Source organism: Convolutriloba macropyga, chromosome 12 (assembly GCF_964194025.1).
Source record: "Convolutriloba macropyga chromosome 12, txConMacr16.3, whole genome shotgun sequence".
NCBI classification, from domain to species: domain Eukaryota; kingdom Metazoa; phylum Xenacoelomorpha; order Acoela; family Convolutidae; genus Convolutriloba; species Convolutriloba macropyga.
The window spans coordinates 22,279,048-22,296,652 of NC_134479.1; the positions used below are offsets into that span (position 1 = coordinate 22,279,048).

A 17,605-nucleotide genomic window follows, 5' to 3' on the forward strand; every position below is an offset into this window, starting at 1 on the left:
GTATTTCACGTCCAACGCTTTAACAACTCGGGCGTCACATTTTCCATCTAAGCTCCGCTGATCTGGTGAAGTTCAGTCAGATAAGGAGGTAAAAGTTTTATGCTCATTGGGCTGAGTGTTGAGATGTGGTGTGTTGGTGAAGTTCCTTCTTTCAGGAACACTATTTAAGCAAAAACGTTTTGGATCGAATAAATTGATTGATATTTTTTTAACAAACGACAGAAAAAAATTCTTTTTGTCTGCTACAAGCAGGATTTGAACCTACGAGAGAGTCTCACATTGCTTTTTAAATCCGACGCCCCAACCACAAGCCCACCACAGCTTGAAGGCAAGCGCCAGTCATCTCGTGATTTTCTGGCAGCTAAAGTGTGAGAACTTTTATGTCTAGTGAGTTGACCGGTGAGGTGATTTGCTGAATTTTTCTCTTTTCTGATGAGAAAATTTTAAGGAAAAACAATTTTGGTTTAGTGAATTGGCTGATAATTGTAACTTAACGACAGGAAAAATTCCCCTATCTTCGCTGTGAGCGGGGTTCGCACTTACGCGAGAAGTTCCCATTGGAATTCAAGTCCAACGTTTGAACCAATCGGCCATCACAGCTTTAAGGGGAGCGATATTCATCTGAAAATTATCTGGCAGCTAAAGTGTGAGAACTTTTTTGCCTAGTAAGCTGACCGGTGAGGTGGTTTGATAGAGTTTTCTCTGTTCTGATGAGCAGTATTTAAGGAAAAACAACTTTGATTAATTAAATTGATTGATAATTGTGATTTAACGACAGAACAAAATTCCTTTATTGTTTGTTGTGAACAGTGTTCGAACCTCCGCGGGAAGCACTCATTGGATTTCACGTCCAACACCCTAAAAACTCGGGCGTCTCAGTTTCCGTCTAAGCTCCACTCATCTGTTGAAGTTCAGTCAGATTTGGAGGTTAAAGTTTTATGCTAATTGAGCTGAGTGTTGAGGTGTGGTGTGTTGGAGAAACTTTTTCTTTCTGATGTCCACTATTTAAAGAAAAAAGCTTTGATTGAATAAATTAATTGATATTCTTTATCAAAGGACAGAAAAAAATTTAAATTTTCTTGCTACAATAAGGATTCGAACCTGCGAAGGAATCTAACATTTTTTGAGTCTGACGCCCCAACCACAAGGCCATCACAGCTCGAAGTCAAGCACCAGTCATCTGGTGATTTTCTGGCAGCTAAAGTGTGAGAACTTTTATACCTATTGAGCTGACCGGTGAGAATGTTTGATAAAAATTCCCTTTTCTGATGAGCAGTATTTAAGGAAAAACCATTTTTTATTGAATAAGTTGGCTGATAAATGTGACTTAACGACAGGAAAAAATTCCCCTATTCCTCGCTGTGAGCGGGGTTCGCACTTACGCGAGAAGTTCCCATTGGAATTCAAGTCCAACGTTTGAACCAATCGGCCATCACAGCTTTAAGGGAAGCGACATTCATCTGTCAATTATCTGGCGGCTAATGTGTGAGAACCTTCATGCCTAGTTAGCTGATTAATGAGGTGGTTTGATAAAGTTTTCATTTTTCTGATGAGATGTACAGAAGAAAAAACAATTTTGATGGAAAAAAAATTGGCTGATAATTGTGATTTAACGACAGAATAAACTTCCCTTATTCTTTGCTGCGAGCAGGGTTCGAACCTACGCGGGAAGCTCCCATTGCATTTGACGTCAAATGTCTGAACAACTCGGGCGTCACAGCTTCCATCTGAGCTGTACTCATCTCGTGAAGTTCATTCAGATATGGAGGTAAAAGTTTCTTGCTCATTGGGCTGGGTGTTGAGGTGTGGTGTGTTGGTGAAGTTTCTTCTTTCTGATGACCAGTACTTAATGAAAAATATTTTTGATTGAATAAATTGATTGATATTTTTATCAAACGACAGAAAAAAATCCTTTTTGTCTGCTACAAGAAAGATTTGAACTTACGAGGGAATATCACATTGTTTTTTAAGTCTGACGCCCCAACCAATAGGCCATCACAGCTTGAAGGCGAGCACCAGTCATTTGGTGATTTTCTGGCAGCTAAAGTGTGAGAACTTTTATGCCTAGTGAGCTGACTGGTGAGGTGGTTTGCTGAAATTTTCTCTTTTCTGATGAAAAGTATTAAAGGAAAAACAATTTTTATTGAGTAAATTGACTGATAATTGTGATTAAATGACAGAAAAAAAGTACCTCATTCGTCGCTTTGAGCAGGGTTTGCACTTACGCGAGAAGTTCCCACTGTATTTCTAGTCCAACGCCTTAACCAATCGGCCATCAAAGCTTGAAGAGAAGCGCCAGTCATCTGGTGATTTTCTGTTAGCTAAAATGTGCAAATTTTTGTGCCTTGTGGGCCGACCGGTGAGGTGGTTTGATTAAATTTTCCCTTTTCTGATGAGCAGTATTTTAAGGAAAAACAGTTTCGATTGAACAAATTGGCTGATAATTCTGATTTAAGGAGAGAGCAAGAGTACCTGATGCTTCGCTGCAAGCAGGGTTCAAACCAACGCGGGTAGCTCCCTTGGATTTCAAGTGCAACGCTTTAACCACTCGACCATCACAGCTTGAAGAGAAGCGCCAGTCATCTGGTGATTTTCTAGTAGCTAAAATGTGCGAAAATTTACGCCTTGTGGGCCGACCGGTGAGGTGGTCTGATAAAATTTTCTCTGTTTTGATGAGCAGCAATTAAGAGAAGAAAGTTTAGATTGAATAAATTGGCTGATAATTGTGATTTAACGACAGAACAAAAAAACCCTATTCTTTGCTGCGAGCAGGGTTCGAACCTACGCGGGAAGCTGCCTTTGTATTTCGAGTGGTTAAAGAAGGAAGCTCGCAATGTATTTTAAGTCCAACGCCTTAACCACTCGGCCATCACAGCTTGCACGGAAGCGAAATCATCTGGCGATTTTCTGGCAGCTAAGGTGTGCGAACTTTTGTGCCATGTGGGCCGACCGGTGAGGTGGTTTGATTAATTTTTCTCTTTTCTGATGAGCAGTATTTTAAGGAAAAACAGTTTCGATTGAATAAATTGGCTGATAAATGTGATTCAAGGACAGAACACGAGTACCTGATGCTTCGCTGCGAGAAGGGTTCAAACCAACGCGGGTAGTTCTCATTGGATTTCAATCCAACGCTTTAACCCTTCGACCATCACAGCTTGAAGAGAAGCGCCAGTCATCTGGTAATTTTCTGGCAGCTAAAATGTGCGCAATTTTGTGCCTTGTGGGCCGACGGATGAGGTGGTTTGATAAAATTTTCTCTTTTCTGATAAGCAGTATATTAATGAAAAACAGTTTAGATTGAATAAATTGGCTGATAATTGTGATTTAACGACAGAACAAAAATACCCTATCCTTTGCTGCGAGCAGGGTTCGAACCTACGCGGGAGCTCCCATTGAATTTCGGGTGGTTAAAGCGGGAAGCTCCCATTGATGGTCGGGTGGTTAAAGCGTTGGACTTGAAAGTCCAACGCTTTAACCACTCAACCATCACAGCTTGAAGAGAAGCGCCAGTCATCTGGTGACTTTCTGGAAGCTAAAATTTGCGAAATTTTGTGCCTAGTGAGTTGACCGATGAGATGGTTTGTTAAAAATTTTCTTTTTTTCTGATGAGCAGTATTTAAGAAAAGACAACTTTGATTAAATAAATTGGCTGACAATTGTGATTTATCGACAGAACAAAACTGCCCTATTCTTCGCTGCGAGCAGGGTTTGAACCTACGCGGGAAGCTCCCACTGGATTTCAAGTCCAACGCTTTAACCACTCGGTCTTCACAGCTTGAAGCCAAGCTCCAGTCATCTGGTGTATTTCTGGCAGCTTATTTGCGAGAATTTTTATGCCTAGTAAGCTGACCGGTGAGGTGGTTTGATAAAGTTTTCTCTGTTCTGATGAGCAGTATTTAAGTAAAAGCAATTTTGATGAAACAAATTGGCTGATAATTGTGATTTAACGACAGAAAAAAATTCCCTTATTCTTCGCTGCGACCAGGGTTCGAACCTACACGGGAAGCTACCATTGGTTTTCAAGTCCAACGCCTTAACCACTCGGTCATCACAGCTTGAATTGACGCGCCATTCACCTGCTGATTTTCTGGCAGCTAAGGTTTGAGATCTTTTGTGCCTAGTAAGCTAACCGCTGAGGTGATTTGATAAAGTTTTCTCTGTTCTGATGAGCAGTATTTAAGAAAAAGCTATTTTGATTGAATAAATTGGCTGATAATTGTGATTTAACGAGAGAGCAAAATTGCCATATTCTTCGCTGCGAGCAGGGTTCGAACCTACGCGGGAAGTTCCCAATGGATTTCAAGTCCAACGCCTTAACCACTCGGCCTTCACAGCTTGCAGTGGAGCAACAGTCATCTGGCAATTTTCTGGCAGCTAAACTGTGAGAACTTTTATGCCTGGTGAGTTGACCGGTGAGATGGTTTGGTAAATTATTTCTTTTTTTCTGATGAGCAGTATTTAATAAAAGACAACTTTGATTAAATAAATTGGCTGACAATTGTGATTTAACGACAGAACAAAACTGCCCTTTTCTTCGCTGCGAGCAGGGTTTGAACCTACGCGGGAAGCTCCCACTGGATTTCAAGTCCAACGCCTCAACAACTCGCCCATCACAGCTTGGCGAAAACGCCAGTCATCTGGTAATTTTCTGGCAGCTAAAGTGTTAGAACTTTTATGCCAAGTAAGCTGACCGGTGAGGTGGTTTGATAAAGTTTCCTCTGTTCTGATGAGCAGTATTTAAGGAAAAACAGTTTTGACTAAATGAATTGGCTGATAATTGTTATTTAACGACAGAAAAAAATTCCCTTGTCCTTCGCTGCCAGCAGGGTTCGAACCTACGCGGTAAGCTTCTATTGGATTTCAAGTATAACGCCTTAACCACTCGGCCATCAGAATTCGACGTGAAGTACCAATCATTTGGCAATTTTCTGGCAGCTGAAATATGAGAATTTTTATGCCTAGTAAGCTGAGCGCTAAGGTGGTGTGATAAAGTTTTCTCTGTTCTGATGAGCAGTATTTAAGAAAAGTTAATTTTGATTGAATAAATTGGCTGATAATTGTGATTTAACGAGAGAACAAAAATGCTTTTTTCTTCGCTGCCAGCAGGTTCGAACCTAAACGGGAATCTCCCATTGGATTTCCAGTCCAACGCCTTAACCACTCGGCCATCACAGCTCGCAGGGAAAGGCCAGTCATCTTCTGAATTTCTGGCAGCTAAATTGTGAGAACTTTTGTGCCTAGTAAGCTGACCGGTAAGGTGGTTTGATAAAGTTTTCTCTGTTCTGATGAGCAGTATTTAAGAAAAGACAACTTTGATTGAATAATTTGGCTGATAATTGTGATTTAACGAGAGAACAAAAATGACTTCTTCTTCGCTGCGAGCAAGTTTCGAACCTACGCGGTTGTCTCCCATTGGATTTCAAGTCCAACGCCTTAACCACTCGCCCATCACAGCTTGAAGGGAAGCGCCAGTTATCTGGTGATTTTCTGGCAGCTAAAGTGTTAGAGCTTTTGTACCTATTAAGCTGACCGCTGAGGTGGTTTGATAAAGTTTTCTCTGTTTTGATGAGCATCATTTAAGAAAAGGCAGTTTTGATTGAATAAATTGGCTGATAATCCTATATATTAAATGCATGACAGTTTATAAGGCACCGTGTTTAACGAAAGGCGAAAATGCATGTTTAAGAGGCCTCTGAAGAGCATGTTTAAGAGCTATCGAAGAGCATGTTTAAGAGCTGTTGAGCAGCATGATTAAGAGGGTATATTGTGAGAGGTCAATGACCAAAAAAATGCTCTCGTAAAAGGCCAATGTCCGAAAAAGCGCAGACTGCAAAAGAGTCATTGGCCTAAATGCAAAAAGTCATTGACCTAAATGCAAAAGAGTCAATGACCGATAGTCCAGCTGCCAAAAGGTTTACGCGCCGCAAAAAAAAGGGATGCAAGAAAAGTCATTCACCGAAAAATGTCAATTAGAAATAGATCCAAAAAGAGGGTATTGCTATTTTTGGCCTTTCAATGATTTCTTGTTATTCCGTTGACAATATGCTGGTTGTCAGCATATGAGGTTAAACTACTCTATTTAATTGCTCTCAAACGAAGTTTGTAGCAATTATATTAGTCCTGTTGGTCTTTTTCATGCGATTTTTTTCTTGACCGACTATTTTTGACCCATTTGACTTTTTGTCCTTAAAAACGGGATAAACAGGTAGCGCCCACCTAAGTTTCTCTTTAACTTCTCCTGAACACAAATTCTTGCGATGCTTTAATCGGAACTTTGTATGCAAAATGTATGTGTGAGCGATATGATATTTTTGAACAATCTTCATTTGTTTTCGGTTTTGCTTGATCTCTGTCTCTTGAAAGTTTTTAAACTGAAGTTTAATTAATTGCATCATTTGCTGCCAGTTTTTTTCTAGATCAAATGAAGAGTTAGCTTGAGAAAAGAATTGATTCTTTTATTCTTTTGTACTCTCGAAGGAAGATGTTTTCTCTCTTTTTTTTCTTTGTGCTCCTTCTTGCTCTCCTTCTTTTCTCTCTGTCCTTTTTTTATTCCTTTTCTCTGTCCTTTCTGTATTTTTCCTTTTGCTTTTCTCTTTCTGTTCGCTTCTTTCAGTTGAATTTTTTTTCTGTCTTCGTTCTAGTTCGTTTGTTCTCTGATTTCTGTTTTTTTTCGCCCTTTTCTCTTTCTGATTTGTATTTTTTTCCTGTTTTTTTCTCTATCTTTTTTCCGGTCTTGTTTTGCCTTTCTTTTATCTCATTTTTAAAAATTTTGTTCCTCTCTTTCGTTTCTGTTTTTAGTTTGCCCCTCCCTCTCCTTTTCTCTCTTGCTTTTCTCTCTTTCCTTTCTGTATTTCTTTCCTGTCTTTCTTCTCTTTCGTTTGTCTTTTTCTTTTCTGTTCTTTTCTTCTGCCTTCCTTTTTGCTCATTACTTTTTTCTCTTTCGTTACTGTCATCATTTTCTTGTTCTTTTCTCTTTTTAATAGCCGCACAGCGATAGCTGGGGCTATTTTTAGTCTTATCACGGTTTTTTATTTCCTTGGCAGGATTTTTGTTACGACCATATGAGCTCACAACCACTTCAAATCTGCTTTTTGTTCATTCGTTCATATAACTTCAACTGAAATGCGAGCGTGGCGTTTTTTTCGCCCTTAGTGGAGCGAGTTTTTTCGTTCATTCGCTGTGATTAAATTTTTGGTCACACTTGACTTATCCCACTCTCAAAAATGACTTCCTCTTTTTGAATAAACTTTTTATTACGTTAAGTCAAAGAGATACGGTCAACTGGGTGTGTGTCACTCTAAATGAAGGTTATTTGAGATCAGCTTATGGAGGCAGCAAAAACTTATCAAGATTTTTAATCAAAATATAACATATCAGCCTTGAATGAAAAGACGATTTTATTTGTTGGTCTGTTCTTTTAACTGTTTTAGACTGCTGATCTACGACGCTATTGAAGCTATTTTCTGGCAATCTGCCAGCTATGTTTGTTTTTTTTCTGTCTTGCTTTTATCTCTGTTCTGTATTTATTTTCTCTCTTGCTTTTCCTTTTTTCTCTTGCTCTTCTCTTTCATATCCTTTCCGTTGTTGGTCTTTTTCTTCCTGTTTTTCTCTCTTTTCTGCTTTTCTTTTCTCTTTTATTTCTTTTGCTGTTCGTCTGTTCTGCCTCTTTTCTGTTTTGTTTATTTTGTATTTTATATGTCTCTTCGTTTCCTTTTCTTTTGTTTTTTTTTCTGCCGTCCTTTTTCTCAATATTTTTACTTTCGTTCCCCTCTCATTTCTCTTTAGTTTGTCGTTCTTTGCTCTTTTCGTTCTGTTTTCCTTTTCTCTCTTGCTTTGCTCATTCTTTTCTACTTTTATTTTCTTGTTTCCCCTTTCTGTTCTTTTCTTCTGCCTCTTTTCTCATCCTTTGTTTCTTTCTCTGTTGTTATCTTCTCTTTTTGCTCTTTTGTCTTTTTTTCTGTTCTTTTCTGCCTTTTTACTCTTTATGTGTTCTCTTACTTTTTCCTCTTTTTATTTTCTGCCTTTCGTTAGCTCTGCTTTTCTGGTTTATTTTTCTGTCTTTTCTCTGCCGTTCATTTTTCTCATCCTTTTTCTCTTTTGTTTCTCCTTAGCTTCTCTCTTTATTTCTTGCTTGATTTTTTGTTCTTTTTGTCTTCCTTTTCTCTTTCTTCTCTGTCTTTTGTTTCTGTCTTTCTGTTCTCTAATTTTTTTCTGTTTGTTTTTTCTGCCTCTTTTCGTTTCTTTTGTGTTTTTCTGTTCTGTCTCTCTCCTCTTCTGTTCTTTTTAGTCTGCCTTGCTTTTCTTTGTCCTCTGTTTTTTTTTCTCTTACCTTTTTGTATTCCGGTTTTGTCTTTCCTCTATTCCTTTTCTCTTTTCTTGGTTTTTTCCTGCCTTTCTTTGTTCGCATTCGTTTTTTCTCCTTCCTGCCTTTGTCGTTTCTCCATATTTTCTCGTTCTTTCCTTTTTTTTGTTTTTTCTCTCGCTTTTCTCTGTCTTTTCTGTCTGTCGTTTCTCTCTTGCTTTTGTCTTTTTCTCTTTTTTCTCTTGCTTTTCTTTTTCTTTTCTCCCTTTCCTTTCACTTTCCTTTTTCCCAATTCTGTCTTTCTTATACCTCTTGCTCTTGTTCTTTTTTTCTTTCTTTCATCATTTTTTTTCTTTCTCTTCCGTCTTTCCATTCTAGACTTTTTTTTACCTATATCTTTCATCTCTTGTTTTTCTCTTTTTCTCTCCTGCTTTTGGCTCTTACCTCTCTCTTGCTTTTATTTTGTCTTTTTTGCTTTTCTCTCTTTTGTCTCTTTACTGTCTTTCGATTCTCTTTCTTTTCTCTCTTTCGCTTCTCTTTCTTTTCTCTTCCTTTTCTGTCCATCTTTTTTTCTCTACTGTTTCTCTGTTTCTCTCGCTTTGCTCTGTATTTTCTGTCTTTCTTTTCTCTCTTGCTTTTCTCTTTCCTTTTTCTCTTGCTTTTCTCTTTCCTGTTTCTCAATTTTGTGTTTTCTATCTTTCTCTTACCTCTTTCTCTTGTTCTTTGTTGTGCATTTTTTCCTCATTTGTTTCTCTTTTCTCTTTTTCTCCTCTCTTTCCTTTCTGCCTTTTTTTACTTCTATCTTTCATCTCTTGTTTTTCTCTTTTTTCTCCTGCTTTTCTCTCTTACTTCTCTCTTGCTTTTCTGTCTTCTTTTTTTCTTCTCTCTTTTTTCTCTTTCTTTTCTGTCTTTCATTTCTCTCTTTCTTTTCTCTCTTTTTTCTGTTCATCATCTTTTTTTTACTGTTCCTCTCTTTTTCTCTGGCTTTTCTTTTTTTCGTTTGTTTTTCTTTTCTCTCTTTCATTTGTTGTTTATGTCTTTTCTCTTTTTCGTCTTTTCTCTCTATTTTGTCTTTTTTCTGTCTTTTTTCTCTCCTCTTTGCTCTTGCTTTTCTTTCTTTTCAGTCTTTTTTTCTCTTTTTTTCTGTCTCTTTTCTCTTTTTCGGTTATTTCTTTTCAAATTCCTTTCTGCTTTTCCTTTTTTTGTCTGTTTTATCCTTCCATATCTCTTTTTACGCTCCTCAAACATGCAGCCTAACGTATTAAGTGCGTTACGCTACGCCACCGTGTAGAAGTTCGCTATCTGTACTAGTCTTTGCGCTCCTTAAATATGCAAATTATCAAAGCCCAAAAATTGAATTTAAAATTTCTGGTACTTGGGGGTAATATACTAAATCAAACACATCGTTAACGTAACGTAATACCTATGACTGTTGAACGAGTGGCATATGTTCCAGCCCGACGTGGTACGAGGAGAAAATGAAGTTTAAAACTTCTGTTCTTTTAAATTATCTTGTTATGCTTTTGCGGGCCTGCTAGTTGTGATTTAATGACAAAACAAAAATCACCTTTTTTCGCTTCGAGAAGGATTCGAACCTACGCGGGAAGCTGACTTTGGATTTCAAGTCCAACGCCTTAACCATTCGGCCTTCACAGCTTGCAGGCAAGCGCCAGTCATCTGGTGATAATCTGGCAGCTAAAGTGGGACAGCCTCTGTGCCTAGTAAGCTGACCACTGAGGTGGTTTGATAAAGCTTTCTTTTTTCTGATGAGCAGTTTTTAAGAAAAGACAATTTTGATTGAATAAATTGGCTGATAATTAAGATTTAGCGACAGAACAAAATTCCTCTATTTTTCGCTGCGAGGAGGGTCCGAACCTACGCAGGAAGCTCCCATTGGCTTTCAAGTTTAACGCCTTAACCACTCGGCCATCACAGTTTGCAGGGAAGCGCGAGTCATCTGGTGATTTTCTGGCAGCTAAAGTGTGAGAACTTTTGTGCCTAGTAAGCTGACCGCTGAGGTGGTTTGATAAAGTTTTCACTGTTTTGATGAGCAGTATTTAAGAAAAGGCAATTTTGCTTGAATAAATTGGCTGATAATTAAGATTTAGCGACAGAACAAAATTCCCCTATTTTTCGCTGCGAGGAGGGTCCGAACCTACGCAGGAAGCTCCCATTTGATTTCAAGTCCAATACCCTAACCACTCGGCCATCACAGCTTGAAGGCACGCCCCAGTCATCTGGTGATATTCTGGCAGCTAAAATGTGAGAACCCTTGTGCCTAGTAAGCTGACCGCTGAGGTCGTTTGACAAAGTTTTCTCTTTTCTGATGAGCAGTATTTAAGAAAAGACAATTTTGATTAAATTGGCTGATAATTTAATGATAGAACAAAAATCCTTTTCTCTTCGTAGCGATCAGGGTTGGAACCTACGCGGGAAGCTCCAATTGGCTTTCAAGTTCAACGCCTTAACCACTCGGCCATCACAGTTTGCAGGGAAGCGCCAGTCATCTGGTGATTTCCTGGCAGCTAAAGTGTGAGAGCTTTTGTGCCTAGTAAGCTGACCGCTGAGGTGGTTTGATAAAGTTTTCTTCTTTTCTGATGAGCAGTATTTAAAAAAAGACAATCTTGATTGAATTGATTGATAATATAACGACAGAACAAAAATCCCTTTCTCTTTGTTGCGATCAGGGTTCGAACATACGCGGGAAGCTCCCCATGGCTTTCAAGTTCAATGCCTTAACCATTCGGCCATCACAGCTTGCAGTGAAGAGCCAGTCATCTTGTGATTTTCTGGCAGCTAAGTTGTGAGAACTTTTGTGCCTAGTAAGCTGACTGGTGAGATTGTTTGATAAAGTTTTCTCTGTTCTGATCAGCAGTATTTAAGAAAAGACCATTTTGATTGAATGAATTGGCTGATAATTGTGATTTTACGAGAGAACAAAAATGTCTTTTTCTTCGCTGCGAGAAGGGTTCGAACCTACGTGGGATGCTCCCATTGGATTTCAAGTCCAACGCCTTAACCACTCGGTCATCACAGCTTGCAGGGAAGGGCCAGTCATCTTGTGATTTTCTGGCCGCTAAAGTGTGAGAGCTTTTGTGCCTATTAAGCTGACCGCTGAAATGGTTTGATAAAGTTTTCTCTGTTTTGATGAGCAGTATTTAAGAAAATGCAGTTTTGATTGAATAAATGGGCTGATAATTGTGATTTTGACGACAGAACAAAAATCCCCTATTTTGCGCTGAGAGAAGGGTTCGAACCTACGCGGGAAGCTCCCATTGGATTTCAAGTTCAATGCCTTAACCACTCGGCCATCACAGCTTGCAGTGAAGAGCCAGTCATCTTGTGATTTTCTGGCAGCTAAATTGTGAGAACTTTTTTGCCTAGTAAGCTGACTGGTGAGATTGTTTGATAAAGTTTTTTCTGTTCTGATCAGCAGTATTTAAGAAAAGACCATTTTGGTTGAATAAATTGGCTGATAATTGTGATTTAACGAGAGAACAAAAATGTCTTTTTCTTCGCTGCGAGGAGGGTTCGAACCTACGTGGGATGCTCCCATTGGATTTCAAGTCCAACGCCTTAACCACTCGGTAATCACAGCTTGCAGGGAAGGGCCAGTCATCTTTTGATTTTCTGGCCGCTAAAGTGTGAGAGCTTTTGTGCCTATTAAGCTGACCGCTGAAATGGTTTCATAAAGTTTTCTCTGTTTTGGTGAGCAGTATTTAAGAAATGACAGTTTTGATTGAATAAATTGGCTGATAATTGTGATTTAACGAGAGAACAAAAATTCCTTATTCTTCGCTGCGAGCAGGGTTCGAAACCTACGTGGGATGCTCCCATTGGATTTCAAGTCCAACGCCTTAACCACTCGGTCATCACAGCTTGCAGGGAAGGGCCAGTCATCTTCTGATTTTCTGGCCGCTAAAATGTGAGAGCTTTTGTGCCTATTAAGCTGACCGCTGAAATGGTTTGATAAAGTTTTATCTGTTCTGATGAGCAGTATTTAAGAAAAGACAATTTTGATTGAAAAAATTGGCTGACAATTGTGATTTAACGACAGAACAAAAATCCCTTGTTTTTCGCTGCGAGCAGGGTTCAAATCTACGTGGGAAGTTCCCATTGGATTTCAAGTCCAACGCCTTAACCACTCGGCCATCACATCGTGAAGGGAAGCGCCAGTCATCTGGTGATCTTCTGGCAGCTAAATTGTGAGAACTTTTGTGCCTAGTAGGCTGACCGGTGAGGTGGTTTGATAAAGTTTTATCTGTTCTGATGAGCAGTATTTAAAAAAAGACAAATTTGATTAAATTGGCTGATAATTTAACGACAGAACAAGAATCACTTTCCCTTCGCTGAGATCAGGGTTCGAACCTACGCGTGAAGCTCCCATTTCCGTTCAAGGTCAACGCCTTAACCACTCGGCCATCACAGCTTGCAGGGAAGATCCAGTCATCTGGTGATTTTCTGGCAGCTAAATTGTGAGAACTTTTGTGCCTAGTGAGCTGACCGGTGGGGTGGTTTGATAAAGTTTTATCTGTTCTGATGAGCAGTTTTTAAGAAAAGTCAATTTTGTTTGAAAAAACTGGCCGACAATTGTGATTTAACGACAGAACAAAAATCCCTTATTTTTCGCTGCGAGAAGGGTTCAAATCTACGTGGGAAGCTCCCATTGGATTTCAAGTCCAACGCCTTAACCACTTGGCCATCACATCGTGAAGGGAAGCGCCATTCATCTGGTGATATTCTGGCAGCTAAAGTGTGAGAGCCTTTGTGCCTAGTAAGCTGCCGCTGAGGTGGTTTGATAAAGTTCTCTCTTTTCTGATGAGCAGTTTTTTAAGAAAAGACAATTTTGATTGAATTGGCTGATAATTTAATGACAGAACAAAAATCCCTTTCTCTTTGTTGCGATCAGGGTTCGAACCTACGCGGTAAGCTCCCATTGGCTTTCAAGTTCAACGCCTTAGCCACTCGGCCATCACAGCCTGCAGTGAAGAGCCAGTCATCTTGTGATTTTCTGGCAGCTAAATTGTGAGAACTTTTGTGCCTCGTAAGCTGACTGGTGAGATTGTTTGATAAAGTTTTCTCTGTTCTGATGAGCAGGATTTAAGAAAACACAGTTTTGATTGAATAAATTGGCTAATAATTGTGATTTAACGAGAGAACAAAAATTCCCTATTCTTCGCTGCGAGCAGGGTTCGAACCTACGCGGGAAGCTCCCATTGGATTTCAAGTCCAACGCCTTAACCACTCGGCCATCACAGCTTGAAGGGAAGCGCCAGTCATCTGGTGATTTTCTGGCAGCTAAAGTGTGAGAGCTTTTGTGCCTAGTAAGCTGACCGCTGAGGTGGTTTGATAAAATTTTCTCTGTTTTGATGGGAAGTGTTTAAGAAAAGGCATCTTTGATTGAATAAATTGGCTGATAATTGCGATTTAACGACAGAACAAAAATCTACTGTTTTTCGCTGCGAGGAGGGTGCGAACCTATGCGGGAAGCTCCCATTTGATTTCAAGCCCAACGCCTTAACCACTCGGCCATCACAGCTTGCAGGGAAGATCCAGTTATCTGGTGATTTTCTGGCAGCTAAATTGTGAGAACTTTTGTGCCTAGTGAGCTGACCGGTGAGGTGGTTTGATAAAATTTTATCTGTTCTGATGAGCAGTATTTAAGAAAATTCAATTTTGTTTGAAAAAACTGGCCGACAATTGTGATTTAACGACAGAACAAAAATCCCTTCTTTTTCGCTGTGAGAAGGGTTCAAATCTACGTGGGAAGCTCCCATTGGATTTCAAGTCCAACGCCTTAACCACTTGGCCATCACATCGTGAAGGGAAGCGCCATTCATCTGGTGATATTCTGGCAGCTAAAGTGTGAGAGCCTTTGTGCCTAGTAAGCTGCCGTTGAGGTGGTTTGATAAAGTTCTCTCTTTTCTGATGAGCAGTTTTTTTAAGAAAAGACAATTTTGATTGAATTGACTGATAATTTAATGACAGAACAAAAATCCCTTTCTGTTTGTTGCGATCAGGGTTCGAACCTACGCGGTTAGCTCCCATTGGCTTTCAAGTTCAACGCCTTAGCCACTCGGCCATCACAGCCTGCAGTGCAGAGCCAGTCATCTTGTGATTTTCTGGCAGCTAAATTGTGAGAACTTTTGTGCCTCGTAAGCTGACTGGTGAGATTGTTTGATAAAATTTTCTCTGTTCTGATGAGCAGGATTTAAGAAAAGACAGTTTTGATTGAATAAATTGGCTAATAATTGTGATTTAACGAGAGAACAAAAATTCCTTTTTCTTCGCTACGAGAAGGGTTCGAACCTACGCGGGAAGCTCCCATTGGATTTCAAGTCCAACGCCTTAACCACTCGGCCATCACAGCCTGCAGTGAAGAGCCAGTCATCTTGTGATTTTCTGGCAGCTAAATTGTGAGAACTTTTGTGCCTCGTAAGCTGACTGGTGAGATTGTTTGATAAAGTTTTCTCTGTTCTGATGAGCAGGATTTAAGAAAAGACAGTTTTGATTGAATAAATTGGCTAATAATTGTGATTTAACGAGAGAACAAAAATTTCTTATTCTTCGCTGCGAGCAGGAAGCGGGAAGCTCCCATTGGATTTCAAGTCCAACGCCTTAACCACTCGGCCATCACAGCTTGAAGGGAAGCGCCAGTCATCTGGTGATTTTCTGGCAGCTAAAGTGTGAGAGCTTTTGTGCCTAGAAAGCTGACCGCTGAGGTGGTTTGATAAAATTTTCTCTGTTTTGATGAGAAGTGTTTAAGAAAAGGCATCTTTGATTGAATAAATTGGCTGATAATTGCGATTTAACGACAGAATAAAAATCCACTGTTTTTCGCTGCGAGAAGGGTGCGAACCTATGCGGGAAGCTCCCATTCGATTTCAAGCTCAACGCCTTAACCACTCGGCCATCACAGCTTGCAGGGAAGATCCAGTCATCTGGTGATTTTCTGGCAGCTAAATTGTGAGAACTTTTGTGCCTAGTGAGCTGACCGGTGAGGTGGTTTGATAAAATTTTATCTGTTCTGATGAGCAGTATTTAAGAAAAGTCAATTTTGTTTGAAAAAACTGGCCGACAATTGTGATTTAACGACAGAACAAAAATCCCTTATTTTTCGCTGCGAGAAGGGTTCAAATCTACGTGGGAAGCTCCCATTGGATTTCAAGTCCAACGCCTTAACCACTTGGCCATCACATCGTGAAGGGAAGCGCCATTCATCTGGTGATATTCTGGCAGCTAAAGTGTGAGAGCCTTTGTGCCTAGTAAGCTGCCGTTGAGGTGGTTTGATAAAGTTCTCTCTTTTCTGATGAACAGTTTTTTAAGAAAAGACAATTTTGATTGAATTGGCTGATAATTTAATGACAGAACAAAAATCCCTTTCTCTTTGTTGCGATCAGGGTTCGAACCTACGTGGTTAGCTCCCATTGGCTTTCAAGTTCAACGCCTTAGCCACTCGGCCATCACAGCCTGCGGTGAAGAGCCAGTCATCTTGTGATTTTCTGGCAGCTAAATTGTGAGAACTTTTGTGCCTCGTAAGCTGACTGGTGAGATTGTTTGATAAAGTTTTCTCTGTTCTGATGAGCAGGATTTAAGAAAAGACAGTTTTGATTGAATAAATTGGCTAATAATTGTGATTTAACGAGAGAACAAAAATTCCTTTTTCTTCGCTACGAGAAGGGTTCGAACCTACGCGGGAAGCTCCCATTGGATTTCAAGTCCACAGCCTTAACCACTCGGCCATCACAGCCTGCAGTGAAAAGCCAGTCATCTTGTGATTTTCTGGCAGCTAAATTGTGAGAACTTTTGTGCCTCGTAAACTGACTGGTGAGATTGTTTGATAAAGTTTTCTCTGTTCTGATGAGCAGGATTTAAGAAAAGACAGTTTTGATTGAATAAATTCGCTAATAATTGTGATTTAACGAGAGAACAAAAATTTCTTATTCTTCGCTGCGATTAGGGTTCGAACCTACGCGGGAAGCTCCCATTGGATTTCAAGTCCAACGCCTTAACCACTCGGCCATCACAGCTTCAAGGGAAGCGCCAGTCATCTGGTGATTTTCTGGCAGCTAAAGTGTGAGAGCTTTTGTGCCTAGTAAGCTGACCGCTGAGGTGGTTTGATAAAATTTTCTCTGTTTTGATGAGAAGTGTTTAAGAAAAGGCATCTTTGATTGAATAAATTGGCTGATAATTGCGATTTAACGACAGAATAAAAATCCACTGTTTTTCGCTGCGAGAAGGGTGCGAACCTATGCGGGAAGCTCCCATTCGCTTTCAAGCCCAACGCCTTAACCACTCGGCCATCACAGCTTGCAGGGAAGATCCAGTCATCTGGTGATTTTCTGGCAGCTAAATTGTGAGAACTTTTGTGCCTAGTGAGCTGACCGGTGAAGTGGTTTGATAAAGTTTTATCTGTTCTGATGAGCAGTATTTAAGAAAAGTCAATTTTGTTTGAAAAAACTGGCTGACAATTGTGATTTAACGACAGAACATAAATCCTTTATTTTTCGCTGCGAGAAGGGTTCAAATCTACGTGGGAAGCTCCCATTGGATTTCAAGTCCAACGCCTTAACCACTTGGCCATCACATCGTGAAGGGAAGCGCCATTCATCTGGTGATATTCTGGCAGCTAAAGTGTGAGAGCCTTTGTTCCTAGTAAGCTGCCGCTGAGGTGGTTTGATAAAGTTCTCTCTTTTCTGATGAGCAGTTGTTTAAGAAAAGACAATTTTGATTGAATTGGCTGATAATTTAATGACAGAACAAAAATCCCTTTCTCTTTGTTGCGATCAGGGTTCGAACCTACGCGGTAAGCTCCCATTGCCTTTCAAGTTCAACGCCTTAGCCACTCGGCCATCACAGCCTGAAGTGAAGAGCCAGTCATCTTGTGATTTTCTGGCAGCTAAATTGTGAGAACTTTTGTGCCTCGTAAGCTGACTGGTGAGATTGTTTGATAAAGTTTTTTCTGTTCTGATGAGCAGGATTTAAGAAAATACAGTTTTGATTGAATAGATTGGCTAATAATTGTGATTTAACGAGAGAACAAAAATTTCTTATTCTTCGCTGCGAGCAGGTTTCAAACCTAAGCGGGAAGCTCCCATTGGATTTCAAGTCCAACGCCTTAACCACTCGGCCATCACAGCTTGAAGGGAAGCGCCAGTCATCTGGTGATTTTCTGGCAGCTAAAGTGTGAGAGCTTTTGTGCCTAGTAAGCTGACCGCTGAGGTGGTTTGATAAAATTTTCTCTGTTTTGATGAGAAGTGTTTAAGAAAAGGCATCTTTGATTGAATAAATTGGCTGATAATT

General features: G+C 39.9%; 13 non-coding genes across 13 annotated transcripts; all 13 read right to left on the minus strand.

The window, feature by feature from the left end:
• Positions 1–2,760: 2,760 nt before the first annotated feature.
• Positions 2,761–2,876, minus strand: Trnal-uaa (transfer RNA leucine (anticodon UAA)). Its single transcript has 2 exons — positions 2,840–2,876; positions 2,761–2,805 (listed from the first exon to the last, which is right to left on the minus strand). It is a non-coding gene; the product is annotated as a tRNA-Leu (tRNA).
• A 478-nt stretch (positions 2,877–3,354) lies between these two features.
• Positions 3,355–3,493, minus strand: Trnae-uuc (transfer RNA glutamic acid (anticodon UUC)). The gene is made up of 2 exons: positions 3,457–3,493; positions 3,355–3,398 (listed from the first exon to the last, which is right to left on the minus strand). It is a non-coding gene; the product is annotated as a tRNA-Glu (tRNA).
• A 760-nt stretch (positions 3,494–4,253) lies between these two features.
• Positions 4,254–4,335, minus strand: Trnas-uga (transfer RNA serine (anticodon UGA)). The gene has a single exon. It is a non-coding gene; the product is annotated as a tRNA-Ser (tRNA).
• A 6,922-nt stretch (positions 4,336–11,257) lies between these two features.
• Trnas-uga (transfer RNA serine (anticodon UGA)) lies at positions 11,258–11,339 on the minus strand. The gene has a single exon. It is a non-coding gene; the product is annotated as a tRNA-Ser (tRNA).
• A 199-nt stretch (positions 11,340–11,538) lies between these two features.
• Trnas-uga (transfer RNA serine (anticodon UGA)) lies at positions 11,539–11,620 on the minus strand. Its single transcript has one exon. It is a non-coding gene; the product is annotated as a tRNA-Ser (tRNA).
• Positions 11,621–11,818: 198 nt separating this feature from the next.
• Positions 11,819–11,900, minus strand: Trnas-uga (transfer RNA serine (anticodon UGA)). The gene has a single exon. It is a non-coding gene; the product is annotated as a tRNA-Ser (tRNA).
• Positions 11,901–12,098: 198 nt separating this feature from the next.
• On the minus strand, positions 12,099–12,181 carry Trnas-uga (transfer RNA serine (anticodon UGA)). Its single transcript has one exon. It is a non-coding gene; the product is annotated as a tRNA-Ser (tRNA).
• Positions 12,182–12,379: 198 nt separating this feature from the next.
• Trnas-uga (transfer RNA serine (anticodon UGA)) lies at positions 12,380–12,461 on the minus strand. The gene has a single exon. It is a non-coding gene; the product is annotated as a tRNA-Ser (tRNA).
• Positions 12,462–13,479: 1,018 nt separating this feature from the next.
• Trnas-uga (transfer RNA serine (anticodon UGA)) lies at positions 13,480–13,561 on the minus strand. Its single transcript has one exon. It is a non-coding gene; the product is annotated as a tRNA-Ser (tRNA).
• A 1,029-nt stretch (positions 13,562–14,590) lies between these two features.
• On the minus strand, positions 14,591–14,672 carry Trnas-uga (transfer RNA serine (anticodon UGA)). The gene has a single exon. It is a non-coding gene; the product is annotated as a tRNA-Ser (tRNA).
• Positions 14,673–15,970: 1,298 nt separating this feature from the next.
• Trnas-uga (transfer RNA serine (anticodon UGA)) lies at positions 15,971–16,052 on the minus strand. The gene has a single exon. It is a non-coding gene; the product is annotated as a tRNA-Ser (tRNA).
• A 198-nt stretch (positions 16,053–16,250) lies between these two features.
• On the minus strand, positions 16,251–16,332 carry Trnas-uga (transfer RNA serine (anticodon UGA)). The gene has a single exon. It is a non-coding gene; the product is annotated as a tRNA-Ser (tRNA).
• Positions 16,333–17,360: 1,028 nt separating this feature from the next.
• Positions 17,361–17,442, minus strand: Trnas-uga (transfer RNA serine (anticodon UGA)). The gene has a single exon. It is a non-coding gene; the product is annotated as a tRNA-Ser (tRNA).
• Positions 17,443–17,605: the final 163 nt, after the last annotated feature.